We start from the raw sequence: 21,218 nt of genomic DNA, 5'->3' as shown, positions 1-21,218 counted from the left end.
AAGACAAAATAATCAAAGAAAATTTTTCAAAATTTAAAAAAATATATTTGGTGACATTTTATTACGCTCAGTTTGTACTCTTTAGATGTGCGTACGGATTTTTACTTGCTTGCCAAATTTGAAGTCGATGACTAAATATTTGAGACACCTATGACGTTTCAGAATATAGCACAGAATATTCCGAACACCCTGTATAATGTGTGAAAACCTTAAATACAAAAGTCTTTGCTGTCCATACGGGATATATAGAAATATCAAAGAAATTGACAACAGAAACACAGCCCTCTAGTTGTGGTCAATTATCAATATAAAGGGAGCTCAATTTTCATTTTTTTGTAAATTACCGACGCACCCTGTACATTTTGAAAAAAATCATCAAGAATGAAAGTTTTTGGTCCTGATCTTGCGCGTCGTTTGGTTAAAAAAAAATTTCGATCACGCATACTGTCTCGGAAAAATTATTTTTTTCTCTTCACCCTGCAAGTTCAGTTTTTAAATTTTTAAAAATACTTCCCGACCCCCCAGCTCCCTCAGTTTCAATAGGCTTCGTTACGGAGCGAAGCTCTATACACCTGTCAAATTTTAAGTGGATGGCTTCAAATTTCGGACACTTATCGTGTTTCATAGAAATGTCCAAAAAACAGTATAAAATCTAAAAAATAAGATGGACGCCTTGGTTTGATCAGACCCATTTTTTACTGCTTTGTGTACCTCGTAGACGGCTTAAAAGGAGCCAAATTTGAAGGCCGTGTTGCAAACCGTTCAAAAAATATAGCCAATTAGAGAAACGGAGAACGGAGAACAGAAAAAAAAGTTTTTTTTTCGACGCTGATGATTTCTGTTTTTCTGGTTCTGCTGGTTCTGGTTTTCTGTAGATTTCCATTATGGAAACTGAAAAGCTCCGACGAAAGCCCTTTTGTGGTCCGAGTCGAAAGTGGCCCGCTTTGTGGGTCTTATTAACCGGTACAAAAGGAGCCGGCTTGGATTCTATTATTCATAATCTAATTATGGGTCTCGCGGAGTAATTAAACTTCCTTTTCGCGCCAGCTTTGAGTTTTAATCGCCGCGTGGCGCGGAAAAATCCAGCGACTTTTTTCCTATCGCAACAGTCACCGAAAACTCGGCGAATGTCGCGTAATTAAAACCTGCCGTTTTCTTAACGAACGTCGTCAAATTAAGAGAAGGTCAAAAACCCATCCATTAAAAACAAATGATTATTTAGGAAAATGAAATAAATCCGTCTCTTTTAATTAACTCATGCCTGGCCGCTGACTAGTAATACGTCATTTTTTGTACGAAATCCAGTAGCCGCTGACGTAATAATACGTCATTTTTTATTTAAAATCCAGTAGCCGCTGACGTAGCAGTACATTTTTTGACAGAATAACTTTGTTTGTGCCATCAAACAGTCGATTTATTTTAAGTGGTTTTTTTATCAGTTTTTGAGTAAATACAGATTCATTTATTATTTAGCCTGCTTTATAATGGAAGAAGACGACTTCGAATGGAATAATATTTGCAATGAGACTAATGAGAACAATGATTCAGATATTGTAATCGATACTAAAAGAAAGGTTTTACCTATTGTAAGTGATTCTGAGAGCAGCGATTTTGAAGACGAAAACAATACTGGTTCGAAAATGATAGTGATATAAATATATATGCATTTTTGGGAAATGATGGTGTTAAAGTGTTTCCAAAAAATCCTGAAAATATACAAGATACAGTAGACTTGTTTATTGGCGATGACTTTTTTCAATTATTAGTAAAGGAAACAAACAGGTATCATAAGCAAAACATTCACAAATATAAATCCGTGAAAAAGATTTAACAATGGACAGATACAAGAATGACCGAAATGAAGAAGTTTCTTGGTTTGAATATTTTAATGGGGCAGGTAAGAAAAAGTAGTATAAACGATTATTGGTCTACTGATCTACACATTGAAACACCAATTTTTGACAAAGTTATGCCTCGAAATAGGGTCAGACAAATATTACAATCATTACATTTTTGTAATAATGATGAAACGCCAGAAAACGCAGATCGGCTCTTCAAAATGGAACCAATAACAAAATATTTTTTAAATAAATTTGAGGCAGTTTGTAAACCCAAACAAAAGCTTTCATTGGATGCGGCAATAATAATCCACAGAGGCCGCTTTTAGATAATTATGAAAATATTTGGTACCATGTTTACGTGGATAACTATTATAATATTGTTGAATTAGCAGAGCATTTGTTTTCCAGGAAGATAAGAATATGTGGTACAATTAGAGAAAATCGTGGGTTGCCTCAAGATATAAAAAAAAAGTTAAAAAGAGGCCATCATGTTTGGAGAGGCAAGAGATATGTCAGAATGTTTTCAACGATACATCAGGCTCGGTTTATAGAGACCGTTAAAATAGTGACCGTTAAAACTGGTGAAATTATTAAAAAACGAGAAAGTATTATACATTACAATAAGTCTATGAACGGTGTCGATTTCGCAGATCAATACCCTTCTTATAATCCTATTATAAGAAAAAGTCTCAAATGGACAAAAAAGGCTTTTTTGTTTATGCAAAGAAAATAAAATTTACCTCTATACTAGAAGTTGCTATAAGTTGGGTCGAAAATCAAGAAAATGTGGGTTTAGAAGCAGAAGTTTCTGAAGGCCCAACCAAAAATGAGCTTCTCGTGAAGATCCACCAAGTAGGGTTTCAGGAGATATAAAAACATAGGTTTGTGAAACTTAAAATGTGAAACTTAGATGGCCGATGATGCTAACGACATTTCGTATAACAGAATTCCTGTTTAGATATATATATCTCCAGCCTGGGAATCGAACCCGGCACCTGGGACGTGGCTACCGACGAATCAACGTTTACACCCATCGGCATGGCATAATATAGCGGTTCTACTACGGTTCTACGCCGTGGGTGGCTGTGATATTTTCGCGCAAGCCGAACTGACACATTGCCGTTATTCCTCTGGAAAGATTAGGTTTATTTTCCACGAGCGGATCGAGTGTCTAATAAAAGGGTCACTCAAAAAGTTTTTCAACGTGTTGCTTATTTGCTTGTTCAACTGCCATTGGTTTTTGGCCACATCTTTGCGAAATAACCCAGCTCCCAAACCCTTCGGTAATATCCCGCGAATGTCTAAAGTGGCTCGCGGCCGTAGAAAACGAAAGTGACGTGGTAAAACGCACGGTTACTTTACAGAAAGGACAGATATATTTGGCTTGCGATTCTCGACGATCCCTGTCTATTTTAATACCGTCGATATGTAGAGTAGGCGTGATCGGATAAAACAAAATGTCATCGGAGCGCGAGAGATAGGATTCGAACACGCTCGACTAGCGTCAACTAAAAATATTCTAGCGCCATAGGGAATTCGTATATTAATATACAATGCGGCCCAGATTCGGTTATATACAGGAATATCCAGTCATATAAGAGGAAAGGCACTTTATTTAAAATAATATTTATTTTCAAAATGGGTGTCCTAATATGAGATAGCTTGGCCTCCCAATAAAATACCGCCTCAGAAAAATAAGGGCAGGAACTCCAATAAAATGTTATTGTCGTATTTGGAAATTATGTGACAACACTAAAATTTAATCGTGTGTTCTAGAACCTAGAACAAACAAATTGTGTGCCTCCAACCTCGTCGCATTGCTTGTGTTCGATGTAGTCCACTTTTCACCTCGATTGTCTTCGGAAAATCTTCCCTGGCATAACAAACACACAGCATCATTGTTATCGTTTTCATCAATCAAGTCGTCATAATTTATAGAGGCTTCTGAATCTGAGCTGCTTGGTACAACTTCAGACCGGTACTTTTAACGTTGGATTGTTTCGAAGACCCTAAAGTGTTAACAGCGCTAGTCTAGGCATTTTGATCCCACTGTTTCCTTTTTTCTTATCTTTAGGCATGTGCAATAAAATTGTTACTTAAAATTAAATAATAAAAATAAATAATAAAAAAATAAAAGCGCTCCTAATATGAGATATCTCATATTCAGGTGCCGTTGTATCTCAAATTAGGAACCCTAGGAATATTTTTTTTCAAATGTCACACACAAGTTTCCGAGCGTTTTATTTATTTAAAATAATAAAGCAACTTCCACACAACAAAGCAAATAAGCAATAAGCAAAAACCATTAAAATCACCTCAAAAGCAATAGTGAAAAACTTTGATTTTGCACAAAATCATAAAACCACATACACGTGCTGTGTTTTGACAACAACTAAAACCAATTCCAGCTGATTTCACATTTCACCTTCGGATGAACTAATTTAGGGCGCTGTCGCTAGATGGCGACTGTTTCGTGGGGAGGAAATATGGTGTCTCCTAATAGGCGCCAATCTCATATTAGGTGCCTTTCCTCTATACCTAGACCAAAGGTTAAATGACAGTTAAATTGACAGCTGTCGAAATGTCAAAATGGGCCGTGATTTCTTTAACATTAACATTAACAAGTAACATATAAAAAAATGTATAAACGATTTAAATTTTCAATAGAACATTAACTTAAAGAACGACTTCACAACAAATGTGTTGTGTCTTTTGAAGCGGTTCCATACAAATTGAAAAAGAAAATATCAACAGGAACAATTTACAAGAAGTGTAATATAAAATTCAATTATTTCAGTAACTGGCAATTAATTTGTATATTTTCAAAATGACGGCTATTTGTATCTGTTTGTATTTGCATTGATATAATTTCTGGAGGATCAAATTTATCGATTTCACTTTTTGTGGGATCTCATCATGGGCGAAAGGTCAAGGGATCCATCATTTAATGAAATAATCCTCGGTCTTCTTCTTTTTAGTCGTAAGACGGTAAGGATAACGCTAACATGTCATTCGATTGTGAATGCATTTTCAACAGGATTTGTTTGTTCCATTTATAATTTTAACGAGAGAAAACACAACTTTTATACTTTGAATGTCAATGTACCCCAGAGGTCAGAAACTGGATATTTGCACTCTTGGATAGCCCGTATTATCGCCTTTTTATAGATGCATCACAACTTGTGTTTGTGTTCTCTCAAATTCGAAATATGGAACAAAAATTTGTATACCATGTTAATATGTTTTTAAGCTGTCGATGCCACTCCTCGCGACCCTAAAATTCCTCGTCTCTACGGACTCCCAAAGATTCACAAACCAGGATTTGTTCTCCAACATATTGTCTAGCAATAGTAATAGCTTCCCTATTAAAACCCTTTCATTTCACTTTATTGAACTAATAAAAAGCATTACATTAGATATACAAGATATTCTGGTTAGTTTTACTGAAGTTCCAATTGCTGAAACTCTCACCATCATTTCAAATATCTGGAATCTGGAACCAAACCTTCTCACCTTAATTGAAAAATGCTTTTCTGGACAGTATTTTTCTTATAACGGTCAAATTTTTGAACAAACGTCGGGAACAGATATAGCTTGTCCACTATCACCAACCATCGCGAATATATTTATAGAAGTCTTTGAGAAGAAAGCCCTCGACACCTTCCATCTAAAACCAAAATTATGGAAATACGTCGATGATACTTTTGTTATTTGGCATCATGGTCAAGAATCCCTAGTAGAGTTTCTTAGACATTCAAAGTCTATACACTCTAACATACGTTTTACCATTGAAATAGAAACTAATAACAACCTGCCATTCTTAGATATTCTTATCAATAGAAAATCAGACCTAACATTGGGTCATTGTGTTTACAGAAAACCTACGCATACAGACCGATACCTTAATGCATGGTCACATCACCATCTGGTCCAAAAATCATCGGTTATCAACTCTCTTGTTTACAGAGTCGTAAAAAGATCTCAGCTCTAATCACTGAACCCAGAATTAAAAGACCTCACCTCTGCTCTTCTCTCTAATAATTTCCACATTGAAGATATTAAGCGTTCCATCAAAAAATACACTGCACCACAACCTTCCAACAGCAATGAGGCCGAAAGCAATCCTGCACTTGCCACTGTGGTCCTTCCTTACACTCAAAATTTCACTGACAACATATCAAAAGTTCTAAATTCACCAAAAATCTCTCAACACCAACTCAAATTCCATTCGAGATGCCATTAGTTTACAGCATTCCATGCATATGCGGCAAAGAATACATTGAAGAGACCGAACGAAAAATATCAACTAGGCTCAAAGAACGTGAAAGAGGTTTAAGACTAGGACAACCGGTCATAAAGTTTTATTCGGTAAAACTAAAATTCTTGCATATCAATTATTCTACCAGCGAAACATCCGAGAGTCTATAGAATTCTATAAGCAACCTAACAAACTTAACCGCGACTCAGGTATCTACTTGTCATCGGTCATCTGAGACGGTGTTTATGCCCCTTATTTAGCTCCGCCCCCTCAAACAATATAAAAGCAGATACATCAAGCCAGTTTCAGTCAAATTCTGAAGAAGCCAACAGGATGATTGGCGAAACGTTAGCTAGTTCGAGGCAACAAAAACCGACGCAGAAGTTTCATAAAATGTACTACATTAGCCTGTGGCAGATTCTTTGAAAAATTAACAATTATTAGTATAACTTAAACGACTTGAGCGAAGTTAAAAAAAACTGAATTTATCCCGATCGCTAACGTCTCATAATATACGATTTGGAATTACTACCCACCGAAAAATCCCAGCTATACAAGACGAAAATAACACCGTAGTTAATTGGCGGACAACGAATCGAGGTTGCGACGTCACAAGTGCTATTGACTGAAATGTTTCGCTGGTTATATACCCGAAATAGGTCATAAATAGGCGTCAAACTGTTCGAGACAATTAAACTCTCTCGCGGAGTCTTAATTAAATTTTCTCCCAATCTGAGCTCCCGATATATGATCCGAACATCGTAGATAGAAAATAACCTGCCCGAAAAGTTCGACGGCTACGATCAAATTAAGATACCTGCTCGAAGAGCAAGTAGTTCGTATTGCACGCGATTTCTAGATCTTTCCTATTTTTTTGAAAGCTTTCACTTTTAATTTTATCAATATGTATTTTCCTAAAGACAACTACTCATATAGACATCGAAACTCGATCCTAGAAACCTCACAGTATCTCTACTTGAGATGGTGTCATTGCCTAAGCAGATATTAAAATTATCACATTGTTTCTTAGTTGTGAAACCTTAAAGGTTCGCTGACGTTGAAATATAGAATAATTTTTCGCCAGCATACATCACAAAAAAAAGTTGGTATGCCATCAGATTCAAAAGAATTTTTGTTTTTTAATTTATAAAAGGTGGCATGCAAAAACTCTGTTCATTCACATCCCAAATAACACTCAGACCAATCTTTTTGCCATCCAACTGGATCGAAAAGTATTTTTGGGAGCATCTATAAATTAAATACAGACGTCACAAGGCTCTGCTCATTCAGTAAGTTAAAATTCTCAATACTGGACCGATAATCATTCGACAACCCCGAAATCACCCCCCCACTTAATTTCATTATCAATCTGTTTTTTTTAATTTTTGGACGACGTACTTTCATACAGCCTTCTTTTCGCAAAATGTAAACCAAAATAGTGTAAAAAAACTTTATAAGAACAATTCGGGATGCTTTTTATAAAACTTCTGGATGCCTCCGACGTCGGTTTTTGTTGACTCGAACTAGCTAACGTTTCGCCAATCATCCTGTCGGCTTCTTCAGAGCTTGACTGAAACGTTAGCAAGTACGAGTAAACAAAAACCGACGCCGGAGGAATCCAGAAGTTTTAGAAAAAGTATTAACTATTCGAAATGTTTAGCGAACATTCGACTTGGCGATGTGATTTCGAAATACTTTAAGTTCTATGCCAACTGATCTGCGATCAGAACTTTGTTTATTTGGTTCTGACAGGCGGTTTTCATTATTTCGCTAAGTTAGTACGGTTAATCCTCAGTTGGTGCAGCCCAAACTATTGTGATGAACCAGTAATGCATTTTGTACAATGAACGTTTTCATTATCATAGACCAATTAAATAGATCTTGGACCTTCACAGAACAAGAGAGTCTTGTTACCACGTGCATTGCAAAAAAACCGAATTAGTCGAACACCTAGGGTTTCCCGAAATCGTGTCTTGTGTCCGCGTAGTATATCTACTACAATGAAAATTAGTACAAGTATGAAAATTAAATAATAGCAATTGCATATAAGCTGAGTTTTTTTTCTGGTGTCCTTTAAAGAGATATAATACAATAAAGACTTTCTCGTTGCTACGTTTGAAGCTCTACACTACAAGACTATATACGACAAAATATGTTTCTACACATTGTTTCAATGACAGAAAAGGGGTTTTTATCAAATTTTCAATGCCTCATTTTCGTGTCGTTGTTGTATCTTTTTTGCTCTTACAAAATGGAACGTGTTTTATCGCCTGAGAAGTTCTAAATGCTACAATGTTAAATCTTGTGCTATAGTAACGCCGTTGAAGCTAAATAGCTATCCAGAAAGAAGGCAACTAAGTAGAAAAATAATTGAAAGATCTAAGTTGTATGGTGTATTTATCAAAATCAGTATTATCCAAAAATAAACTATGCAATGAAGAAGTCAAAGCGGAATTTCAAATTAATATCGATTAAGCCCTCAGAGTTGCAGTCTTTATCAAGAGTTTTTCTTCTGATTGTCGAAATAACTGTGGGTGGTGAGAAACACTCCATATATCATCAACATCGCCAAGGGTATTTTCGTCTATATCGGGTTCAGAAAAACCGGTGGTATTATCTATTATTTATGGTTTTTTATTATAATTATTATTAATAATTTTTTTTAACAATATTAATAATCAAAACATACTGAATAGAACAAACAAGCTTAAATAATTAAGTTGTAAATTTGTCGTCAGTTATGTTTATTTTTTTTAAACTCATTTTTTTTTTAAATAAATACATTTTCATCCTCCGAAACGAGCCTGCATTCTCGTGAAAAATATTGCAATAATAATAATTAAAACTAATTTTTTGATTACATAATTTCATAATTCACTGGGCCCATTTTAAATCACAGAAAATATTATTACTACAATTACCAAACAAAAGCACATTGTTAATTTTTCAAAGAAACTTCCACAGGCTACTGTAAAACTTTTTACAAAACTTCTGAATTCCTCCTGAGTTGGTTTTTGCCGAGTCGAACTTGCTGACTTTTCGCCAATCTTCCTGTTCGCTTCTTCAGAGCTTGACTGAAACTTGAAGAAGCCAACTGGATGATTGGCGAAACGTCAGCAAATTCAACTCAGCCAAAACCGACGCAGGAGGCATCCAGAAGTTTCGCAAAAAAAATTTTTTTTCTAATATACTCCAAAAATGAAAAATACCACAAAATCTTTGTTGGTCTGTATTATCAGTGAGAAAAATACATGTTTTTTTTGCAATACTTACTCTAACAATTGTATGAGTTGTACGACTCGTGTTGCAAGCCCCAGGTATCTTTTACTAGACCATGAAAGTGCCGATTGATTTAAGGAAAAAAAAAAACGGGAAACGAATCTCAATAAATTGCCAATTCCCGCATAAATTAGAGACCGGCGATGGACGGCGGACTTGAACAATTAAAATTTCGAGGTAATAGCTCATTAATCGGCAATTAACCGTTGATGGGGGGCATTGTACGGCTGGTTTGCGTTCGTGACACGCAATTTACGTACCGGTCGGTAAGTGAATGTGGAACAAATTGATTCTGTCTAATTTACGGAACGGAAGACGAATTAACGCTGAAGGGACGGTCACATAACTTCGAATTTAGAACAGAATAGAATGGAACTTTATTAACCATTCAGATAAGTTAAGATATATATATTATTACTCTGGAAAACCAAGGAGTATACAGTGTAGCTTGCGGATCGGGCAGCCTGACGTATGTGGGACAGACCAACAGAAGGATTTCAGCCAGGCTCGAGGAACATCTTTTAGCCATAAGAAACAAACAAACAACATCTGCTTTGCTTCAGCACCAACATCAGACAGGCCATAAAATTGATTTTAGGACTTGGATTATACGAGAGGCCATCGAGATAGAAAAGTCCGGACACTTGAATACGAGAGACGACGCTCTGCATTTATCCAATACGTGGAGAACGATAATCGAACAGCAGAGTGATACGCAGCAGCCAACGGGGACATCGCGACTACGATCGGGCGAAATTAACAGCGCGACAATTCGGGGGGCGGAGCCACCTCCCCTCCCGCAAAAGCAGCACCGTTACCATCTGCGGCGCAGTGTTCGAAGTGCTTTCGGAGCGCGAGCATTGAAGATGCCAAGTGAGATTTTGGCGAAACGTCTGCAGGATTCCAGTCGGATGATATCCCGGAATATAGTGTCATATATATATATATATATATATATATATATATATATATATATATATATATATATATATATATATATATATATATATATAACATATATATATATATATATATATATATATATATATATATATATATATATATATATATATATATATATATATATATATATATATATATATATATATATATATATATATATATATATATATATATATATATATATATATATATAACATATATATATATATATATATATATATATATATATATATATAACATGAGGTGGCGTGCTATGCTATAGTCAATATTACATAAGACTAAATCAAGAAGCCTGTCTGCTGCTATTAAATATACAATTGCATTGTTTTATATTTAAAAAATCTAACACACAATTGATAGCAAAAGTTTTACGGGCGTTGTTGTTTTGGTGGGCAGCTGAAGTCACCAAAACTACTTCATTCTGGTTGTGAAGAATTTCGGAATGCTGAAGTGCTTCCAAAAATGCAACATAATAATCTGCGGCTACGGAAGGTGATATATACAAGATTGAATTATGTTCCAGAGTGGATTTACAAATTAATAGATCAATATTTGGAAAATTCTGTTCATTAATAAGTTTTATAGCCTTTTCCAAGTCGTCTGTAATCCAGTTAGCTTTTTTAGCCGTCCTACGGTGAACTTTCGGCATCTACAAATAAAAAATAATACTGTTTTACTAAGATAAGGAAGTGCGGGCAATGGGGATCACTATGTAAATAATCGGGATCACCCGACGAAAAAGAGAAATCCTGACAAGACTTTATAGGTGATTATAATAATTTGACTGTTGAATTGTACCCTTAAATGCTACGACTATTACACATTATATTGACAGAAAGAAATATTTGTTATTTTTGGACTTACCTTCTTATTTATCCACTCTGAAAATTAGATGAAAATGGTAACGTTCGCGTCGGTTGATCGCGTTCAGTTTCTTTTATTTTGAGGTGATCACAAGAATCATAAATTGCCTTCGAAGAACCCCACCCCTCCTCGTGCGGGCCCATGTCACCGTCGGCGACGAAAAAGAGCGGACGATTCATAATCATTAATGGCGAAAACGAATTCCGGAAAACAGGTGTCGGATGGCGAATTCTGGGATGGGGAAACACTTTTTTTGGGGCAGGGGAGTGGGGGTATCGAGCGAAGACGCCCCCCGCGTTTTGCGACCCAGCAGGAAGGTCGTTATCGCCCCGTAATCGATATATCGCATCACCCTATATACTGTTATCGTGTGAGAGCTAATCCCCGCGTGTTATGTGTTCCGCGCGGTCATAAATTTACCCCCGCGCCCCGTCGCCAGCCACCCCAAACCCACGCCGCCAAGGAAGAGAGCCGGCGCGGCCGTTAATGGAAATTTATCGCCTTTTTTTGATCGATCGGAGTTTCGGATTTGTAAACTGTCTTTAATAGACATCTGTTAAATGCAATGTTAAAAAGATTCCAGTCGGGGTTCAACAAACGAACGGATAATATCGCGGAATATATTGTCATCACATTTTTCCATCCATGAATCAATACGTGAAAAAAAAAATGCACATATAAGCAGCTTTACCCCGTGACTGAACCTATTGAAAATAAAGACCATTTTTCAGAGACCGAACAAATTCGCAGACGCAGAAGAAACGACTCCATAAACTTTTATTCTCGACAATTTTTCAAAAATATACAGGGTGCATCGCAAATTCAAAAAAACTGAAAAATGGGTCGCCCTATTTTTGAGAATTGGCAATAATTTGAAATCTGTGTTTTAGATGTCAGTTTCTTTTACATGACCATATAGCCCATATAGACAGCTTAAACTTTTGTATTTACGGTTTTTAAGTATTGCACAGGGTGTTCGCGATATTTCGTGCAATATCAAAAAACACAATAAGTACTCCAAATTTGCAGCTACCGACTTCAGACTTGGGAGAGAAGTAGAAGTCTGAACCCGCATTTAGACACATTTTTTTTTAATTAATCGAAATAAAAAAATAAATCAAAATTCGTACAAACAAAGACAAAAATGATTATTTTGGAACTTACCTATAATATAAGTAGAGTACAGATTCAAGTCCTACTTAACTTCAAAGCAATAAATGCACTATATTTTTGGTCGCATTATACAAGTAAATATATAAATATTATAAAATAGATTTGAAGTGGTAACTTTTCGCGTTAATTTCCAAATAACAAATTTTGAAAATTACAAAACATTCTCGTCTTTACTTATAACCGTCTCCACGTTATCAGTTATCCCAAAAAGGCCCTCAAAACATATTTGATTGTGTACGCTTTCCCGGAATCAGCATGCGACGCAAAATTCGAAGCAAACAACTACTTATTTTCCGCAGCGATAAATTGAGATTCGAGTCGCGTGGGTTCTTTGACGTAATTAATTTCCCGATGTAATAATTTTCCCACAATGACGATCGGAAAATTGGTGTTTACGATTTAGTCCGTTGCGAATTACAGTGTTGTCAATATCCGGTTGCAATGAAAATGGCCTCCGCTACATGAATTTCAATAGAAAACAAGAGACATCAAAAAAAGTCAAAATTGAAACAATAGAGAAAAGTGAAGATCAAAGGTATACACTGATTTAGAATCTATTCTTTTAAAAGTGTGAATTTTTGTGTGAAATTTCATAAAAAGTTTGTTAACTTATGAAATGTAAATTTCAGTTTGCGCTTAGAAAGCCAAACCAAATAAATTTGATTTCGTTTATTTTTCATTCCTACAAAATAAATAGTAAATGTCTATTTCTCTCAAAAAATTTAAATAATACTAATTGCTTATACATAAAAATGTTAATGATACTGCAATGGATTGGTATCGACCAGGTAACTTCGTAATTTAATCCCGGTTCTAAATCTTAAATCAGAAGTAAACAAAATAAAACTAGTCATGTCTTATGAGTGGTCGAGCTTTCAACTCATCTCGTACAGCTGTTGCAGCCGAGTATATCTACGATCAAATTAATATAATCATCAATTTTGATGTTATAATTAACTCATCTTTCGAAAACTTGTGTTGTTTGAGATCTTGCTAGATTTGCATAATGGTTAGTTTTGGTTGGTTGGGTTGGGTTGGTTATTAGTGTAACCATGTTTTAATCACTGGTTAACTAAGATTTGGTGATTCATTTCTCTTTTGATATTCCATGGTCTGATATGTACCAATATTTAATATAACCTTTAACCGTGATTAAAGTAGCAGTGTTAATAGGCTGTGTTGTCTAGAAAGTTTACAGTATTGCCTTCCGATAACAGAAATTTTCCTATTTTTGGTTAGTTAGACTTCTAAATAAAATTTTTCTAATTATCTAAGCTTAGTAATGAATGACCCTGGGGGTTCTGGGGACTCTTGGATTTTTCGTTGGTAGAAGAACTGATTACATGCAAGAATTTTAGTTTTATGGAATAAAATTTGGTACCCGGTTTCATGAGTGTGTTCGACAAGGCTCTTTCTTGTTCCTTGAGCCTAGTTGATATTTTTCATCCGGTCTCCGCATATGCATGGAATGCTATAAACTCCTGGCATCTCAAATAGAATTTTGTCTTTGACGGGCCGAAGATGTTGAGAGATTTTTGGACAAGTGGTAAATCTGGTTTTGACGTTATACTTCTTTAGAACTTTTGATATGTGGTCAGTGATGTTTTGAATGTAAGGAAGGACCACAGTGGCAAATGTAGGATTGCTTTCGGCCTCATTGCTGTTGGAAGGTTGTGGTGAAGTGTATTTTTTGATGGAACACTTAATATCTTTAATGTGGAAATTATTAGAGAGAAGAGAGGAAGTAAGGAGTTTTAATTCTGTTTTCAGTGACTCGGGCTGAGATAGTTTTACGACTCTGTAAACAAGAGAGTTGATAACCGATGATTTTTGAGCCGGGTGGTGACCATGCATTAAGGTATCGGTCTGTGTGCATAGGTTTTCTGTAAACATAATGACCCAATGCTATATTTGATTTTCTATTGATAATAATATCTAAGAATGGAAGGTTATTATTAGTTTCTTCTCAAAGGCTTCCACAAATATATTCCCGATGACTGGTGATAGTGGAGAACCCATAGCTGTTCCCGAAGTTTGTTCAAAAATTTGACCTTTATAAGAAAAATATGTTACCGATAAGCATTTTTCAATTAAGGTAACACATTTTTTTCACGGAGTCTGATAGAGAAGAAGCCTTAATAACTGTTTTAAGGTTGCGATCCATAGATGACGTAGGATCTTTTTTAAGCTGACTACATCATCCGTCTTTAATAATATTTCGAAACAAAAACCAACGCAGGAGGAATCCAGAAGTTTTGTAAAAAGTATTACAGAAGCCTGTGGAAATTTCTTTGAAAAATGACCAATACAAATTTTGTGAGGATTTGCAAGATTTTGTGGTGATGGATCGGGATTTGCCCACAACAGTGAGGAAGAGTACCAAGAAGAAGATGGAGAAGTTGATCTGGAATGACCACCAACAAACCCTATATTCAGTTAAGAAATGTCAAAAACACAAGCCAATGTATGAGATATCAAAAAAATTCTAAAGAAAATGACCTCCTGTTTTCAACATTAAATGGAGTTCTTAAATATTTGTATAAAATTTTCCCAAGTGGATGTTAAAATATGTATAAATCATAATTAAATATTACTTATTGCAAAACGCTAATACCCTGTATACGCAAGCGGTGTGCATGTTCAACTGCTTATCGATTCGTATACGCGATAGCTATCACTATTTTATCTAGAGTTAAAAGCATGTCCCGGAGCATATTAAAGCGCGAGTTCGAGCCAGAGCATTAACTGGCAACGCGACAAATTAGATTACTCGGGAATCAGTTCTGTGAAGGTTGCAAAACCTGGGCGTGTTACGTCGGCAATTAATATTACACGAACCAGCAGCTGCCAGCTACTAGCTACGACTAAATTTCGCGGTCTTGCGTTACGGTACGTCAGGTCTGTGACGCACGACGCGCTGGTGATGACGCCGCGACGTCTCTCCTACACCGTGTGACCACATAGCTATAAGATAATATAAAGGCCCTCCTACGGTAAAAAGTGATGCTAAATCAGTCTCTAATACAACAGTCTCTGCCATTGTTGTTTACATTTTTGGTGGTTATGATTCTCTCCGTACCTTTTTCGGTGTTCTGGTGTGTTTGTGATGGAAACTGCAAAGAAAAGGATGTGCCTGTATTCAGGTAAGTGTTGCCTTATGTACAAGTTTTGAAAGTAGTTTCTTAAGGACTCCCACTCACAGACTTGTATAATTTGTGCTTTCAATAATTGCTCCTTCACTAAATTACAGTTGTGTCAAATATGAGAACCTAATAGGTTCTTAGTCAAACCCGAATGATTTAACAAACTGCAAGGTAAAGTCTGTTCATAGATATAAGAAAGTGACTGTTATTTAGTTTCATCTATGTTCTTCTTCTATTACCTAAAAAGGTAAATTCTTTAATTTTGCTTAGAGATATCTCAAGAATCGAGAAAACGGTATCACAGTTTTTTTTTTATATGATTGCTCATTGTCACATAAACCTGCCTCTATGCCTCGCTATTTTGTAGACATATAATAAGGTAAAGTCTGTTCATAGATATAAGAAAGCGACTAACTAATACGAATTAAGGAAAGACAAGGGCAAGCTGTAAGAGTTAAATATGGCCGAACACGTTTATTTATGTATGTATTTATGTTTAAATCTGTTTCTGGCTCCACGTTCAATGAGAGTCAAATAAACATTGATTATAACTTCCTTAGTCTCAATAGAACAGTGTTTTCTACATTTGGGCGGGAGGATCTCCTGAAAAGTAGTATACCAAACCAGAGAATATTAAACTCAGGTAGGTATAAAATTATTTTCTATTGAGGACCACAATTTTAACTGAATTTAAATTCCGAAACTGTAGGTAATAATCTTGTTGCATTGTATGTTAATGACCACCCTTGGATGATCCCATTCAAAAGCAATTGGTCACTTCCTTATATCTATGAACAGACCATACCAACGTCAATAACCTGCCGGTATATTGACCGTACTAAAAGATAAACCATCTTTGTATTTTTACCATTTTATCCTAGAGCCTAAAATTTCATCGACGACGGCTCAAATCCTTCAGCGGGAATTAACTAGGAAATTCGATATTTTGCTTTCCCATGGGTGGAACTTTCGGTGGGACTTTTAAAGCTTTTTCCACACGAGTGGTTATCGAGGGCGGTTTTCTCTTCGCAGTATTGGCGGCGTAATTTTATCTCTCTCGCGTTTTATACGTTTTACACAATTCGTCGGACATGAACATCTGGGTTTTGGTTGAAACCGTCTCTCTCTAGTGGTCGCCATAAGATACGGGGGAAATTATGGCTCCGAATTATAGGAAGTACTAAAATGTACCACTTGTGACCTTTCCATATATTAAATGCTCTGCTCATATTGACCACATCTAGATCTGTATCTGGGAATTAAATGAACCACCTCGATCCATACTCGTGCTTCACTGTACAGTTAGCGAACATGGCATGAATGGTTGAATATAATACTATTTTTGGTACTCTGGTGGTATTTTTTTGATGTCAGCCAGAAAAAAGATATTTGAAAGAAAAGGCGTGGAATAATTTGTAGTAATTAAAAATTATTCTAAAATAGGAATGTGATTTTTCAACTTATGTAATTTTTATATTGTTATAATGTAAACTCCTTCTAAACCTGGCTATCGTCATTTTAAGTAGTTTTAAACTCAACCTAACTACTTTTTTCTTGTACACCGTTCAATTTTCATTTCTATTATTGGGCTCTACTCAAACTCATTAATGTCTAGGACACAATCTGCCAGTTCTTGCCTAAAAGTCCAAAACAAAATAAATGGTTGTCAGTGGTTTATGGTTTGCCAGCTCAGTTGTTGTCGGTTTTCCATAAGCTTTAGTTTAGTAACGTGTCGTGTGCTATACGTTTTCACAAAACAGCAAGACGTTCGCTGAGTGACGCATCAAGTAACTGTCATAAGTTGACATTTAAAACTCGTCAATTGAAATGTCAATAAATCAAGAAACACAATTTTTTCTTCTTGAGCAGTCATAAGATCAGGAAAACTAGAAATCAAAAAAATATGTATCTGTACCGTAGAATTTTCATATATAAAAAAATATTCCAAATACTCTTGCATCATCAAATGGAATGACAGAAAACTAATAACATAAAAACGTTTGACTTAAGTGAACGTTATACATCACAAAATATTTCGTAATTGGTGGCCAAGTTTGGACCGGTTGTAAAATGATCAAGTTTTGAATGATTTAATCTATAACTGCTGTCAATAATACGTCAACTGTATATTATGCAACAAGTGCGGTAAACGTCATTTGAGTCACAAGTTTGTTTGCACGAATGGGGCAGCGGAGCATTTTTCCATTTTTCTTTTTCAGGGGAACTTCCACAGGCTCCTGTAATACTATTTATAAATCTTCTGGATATAATTACAGATATCTCTTAGATTTTCAGATTTTTATTGGTAGAAGAATAATTGACATCCGGATTCGTGATTGTGTTCGGCAACTGCTCATGAGCTTATTTGTGGTAGCTTAAGGCTTTTCATGTTCTTTGACCCTCGTTGATATTTTTCATCCACCCTCTCCAATGTATTCCTTGCCGCATAGTATTGAAATGGAATTTTGTCTTTGACGGATCGAAGATGTTGAGAGATTTTTGGACAAGTGTATTTCTTAAGAACTTTTGATATGTGGTGAGTGATGTTTTGAATATAAGGAAGGACAACAGTGGCAAGTGCGGGATTGGTTTCGCTTTCATTGCTATTGAAAGGTTGTGGTGAAGTGTATTTTTTGATGGAACGCTTAATATCTGTAATGTGGAAATTATTAGAGAGAAGAGCAGAAGTCAGGTGTTCAGTTCTGGGTTCAGTGACTCGGGCTGACATAATTTTACGGCTCTGTAAAGAAGAGAGTTAATAACCGATGATTTTTTAGTTTCCAACTCAATGTTAAAATGTATGTTAGGGTGTATAGAGTTTAAATGTCTAAGAAAATCTACTAGGGTTTCTAGACCATGATGCCAAATAACAAAAGGATCATCGAAATAGGTGTAGAGAGCTTTCTTCTCAGAGGCTTCCATGGCTGGTGACAGTGGAGAACCCGTAGCTGTTCCCGACGTTTGTTCACAAAATTGACCGATATAAGAAAAATATGGTGCAGAAAAGCAGGTGAGAAGGTTTGGTTCCAGATTCTCGGATTTTAATATATCTAAATATATAAATAGTGTCTTTAGTAAAGAGAAAGCTTAGTAGAAGAAAGAAGAGAGAAGCGTATAATTCAATGATAGCGAACGTGGAGATGCAAGCAAAGAAGAATAACAACAGAGAGTTTTTCAAAGGGATCAAGAACACGAACAAGGGATACATTCCACGCACCAATATACTCAAAAAGGAAAACAACGATCTTATAACAGACGCAGCAGAGATTCTGCCAACCTGGAAGCAGTATTTTGAACACCTGCTCAATATAGAAGGTGAAACTGATATTACAAACCAAAGATATCAGGGTCCAGAGGAGCAGGTGGCGACCTCCTCAATAACAGACATCTGAAAAACAACAAATGCCCAGGTAGTGATTCCATAACAGCTGAACTGATAAAGTGCGGGGGAAATCGACTATATGAGGAACTGCAAAGGCTTTTAGAAAAAATATGGGAAACAATCAGAAACAATCAGAAATCAGAAACAATCCCAAAGGAATGGAATGAGGGAATAATCATACAGATTCACAAAAAAGGGGACAGGTCAAGGTGTAAGAGCTGCAGAGGAATAACCCTACTGAACGTAGCCTATCAAATATACTCAGAAGCAGAATTACTCCATATGCAGGGGAGAATATAGGAGACTACCAGTGTGGCTTCAGACCAAATCAGACAACTACTGGAAAAAAGCTGGGAATTTGATAGAGATGTGCACCAGCTATTTATCGACTTTAGTCAAGGCTATGATAGCATCACAGCCTATGTGTGGCTATAGAAAGTATAGGGGTACTAAGAAAGCTTATTAATGTAACGAAAACATGTGTCGAAAACTCTAGCGCGAAGGTCAGGATTGCCAAGCACATATCCGTGATGTTTTCTACCACCAGTGGCTTAAAACAAGGCGACGGGCTATCTCTACTACTATGTAGTATTGGATGTGGCAATTAGATCAGCTGAGATCAATTGAAAAAGAAACAAAAAAGTAGGGTTAAACATAAACGAAGGGAAAACCAAATATATGCATGTCAACCGAAGAGCAGGTAGAGACCGAATTGGACAAAACATTCAATATCTGGGAGCCATCATAACGCAGGAGAATGAGGTAACTGAAGACATTCGGGCAAGGATGCAAAAAGGCAATAGATGCTACTAGCCGCTACAAGATCTATTAAAATCTAAAATACTGTCAAGGAATTCTAAAATCAAAATATACACAACAGTAATAAGTCCGGTAATAACTTACTGCTCGGAAACCTGGACCATCACAAAGCAGAATGAAGCACTGGTAAGTCGCTTTGAGCAAAAAATTGAGCTACAGTGGGTGAGGAAACAGGGCAATACCGAATTAGAACCAACGAAGAAATGGAAAACTTCTACAGCGAGCCATCCATCTTAAATGTTATTAAAGCACACAGACTAAAATGGTTAGGACATGCCCACAGATCCCGAAACGAACGTCTTATTAGACGTATTTGGGAGGAAAATCCTTCCGGAAAAAGACCTCCAGGGAGACCTAAACTAAGATGGAGAGACAATATTACCAAAGACCTGCACGCTCTGGGAGTAGAGAATTGGAGAGAGGAGTTCACGGACAGAGACAAGTGAAGGCAGGCAGTACTTGCAGCAAAGACCCACAAAGGGTTGTGAGCTACAGAAGAAGAACGCTTTAGTACGTCGAAACTAACCAAAAAATTTTAATTATTTAATAAAGTGAAGGGAATTAAGTACAAAACTATCAGTTTTTCCAGTAACGGGTTTTATTAAATACATTAGATATTTTGCTAGAGAATATAATGAAGAACCAATGGTGCTCGCAATAGCTCGAAGGGGTAATCCTGGTTTGTGAATCTTAGTTCGTCCTTAGAGACGAAGAATATTAGAGTCATGAGGGATTTAGAAGGTTTGTATTGTTTCATTAGCTGTTTCTTGTTTCTTGGAAAATATCAGGTAATTTCGATGAAAGCCAAATATAAGATGGACTACACAACAGCAATTGTTACAGGGATAATTCCGATTTACCGAGGAGCTCTACATGACGATTATAGTTTTTCGGGATGTAAAAGAACCAATAACGAGAAACTTCGACAAAGAAAACGAGGACACTGCCGCCAAAGCGCCGGCCAATATTTCGACCACTACAAGAATCTATTTTTAGGTCGGGAGATCGTTTCTCAAAACGTATTACCGGATTTTGCTCCCGGAATTTATCGCGCGATCCCGAAAATATCCCTGGAAGAACTTTAAAGTAACGGCGGCGGGAAGACAAACATTTTTCGATGCCGGGGCGAGATATAAACTTTTGACGTTTCGACATCGTGCATCGGGCAACTTTCAAAATTACGCGGCCGCACATCGAATCGGTATCAAAATAAATGTGTTTCCGTTTTAATAAAGGCTAATTATTGGCAAAACAGACCGCCAGAGAGATATGAATTGAAATTTATTTTCCAGCACGTTTTGGTTTGGTTTTTGGCAATTTTTATTAATGAAGGGAGGCCATCCGTTTTTGGTGGCAGGTGTGGGGTTCGCAATATATTTCCATATCGGGTTTATTTTTAATTGTCCATGTTTAACATGAAACATGAAACCAAATTTTTGATACTGCGTATGCCGCATTGGATTGCTATCCTTTTTCTCGCAAAAAAAAACTTACTA

General features: G+C 36.2%; 1 protein-coding gene and 1 long non-coding RNA gene across 4 annotated transcripts in view; one reads left to right on the top strand and one right to left on the bottom strand.

The window, feature by feature from the left end:
- Positions 1 to 12,641, bottom strand: part of LOC132699180 (uncharacterized) — a 34,549-nt gene extending 21,908 nt beyond the window's left edge. The window contains exon 1 of the long non-coding RNA XR_009618479.1: positions 12,370 to 12,641. This is a non-coding gene — a long non-coding RNA (uncharacterized LOC132699180). The remainder of the gene's footprint in view (positions 1 to 12,369) is intronic.
- Positions 1 to 21,218, top strand: part of LOC132699179 (uncharacterized) — an 82,204-nt gene that overhangs the window by 19,221 nt on the left and 41,765 nt on the right. Inside the window, exon 1 of one of the 3 annotated variants that reach the window (XM_060665750.1) lies at positions 12,789 to 12,913. The exons of the other annotated variants lie outside the window; for them this stretch is intronic. The gene's annotated coding sequence lies outside the window, so the exon portion shown is untranslated. Of the gene's footprint in view, positions 1 to 12,788; positions 12,914 to 21,218 lie in introns of those variants that run through there. 3 annotated transcript variants of the gene reach the window in all.

Source organism: Cylas formicarius, unplaced genomic scaffold, assembly GCF_029955315.1.
Source record: "Cylas formicarius isolate icCylForm1 unplaced genomic scaffold, icCylForm1.1 PGA_scaffold_3__17_contigs__length_32017465, whole genome shotgun sequence".
NCBI classification, from domain to species: Eukaryota; Metazoa; Arthropoda; class Insecta; order Coleoptera; family Brentidae; genus Cylas; species Cylas formicarius.
Note: the sequence above shows the minus strand (reverse complement) of the source record. Positions and strands in the feature narration are given on the sequence as shown.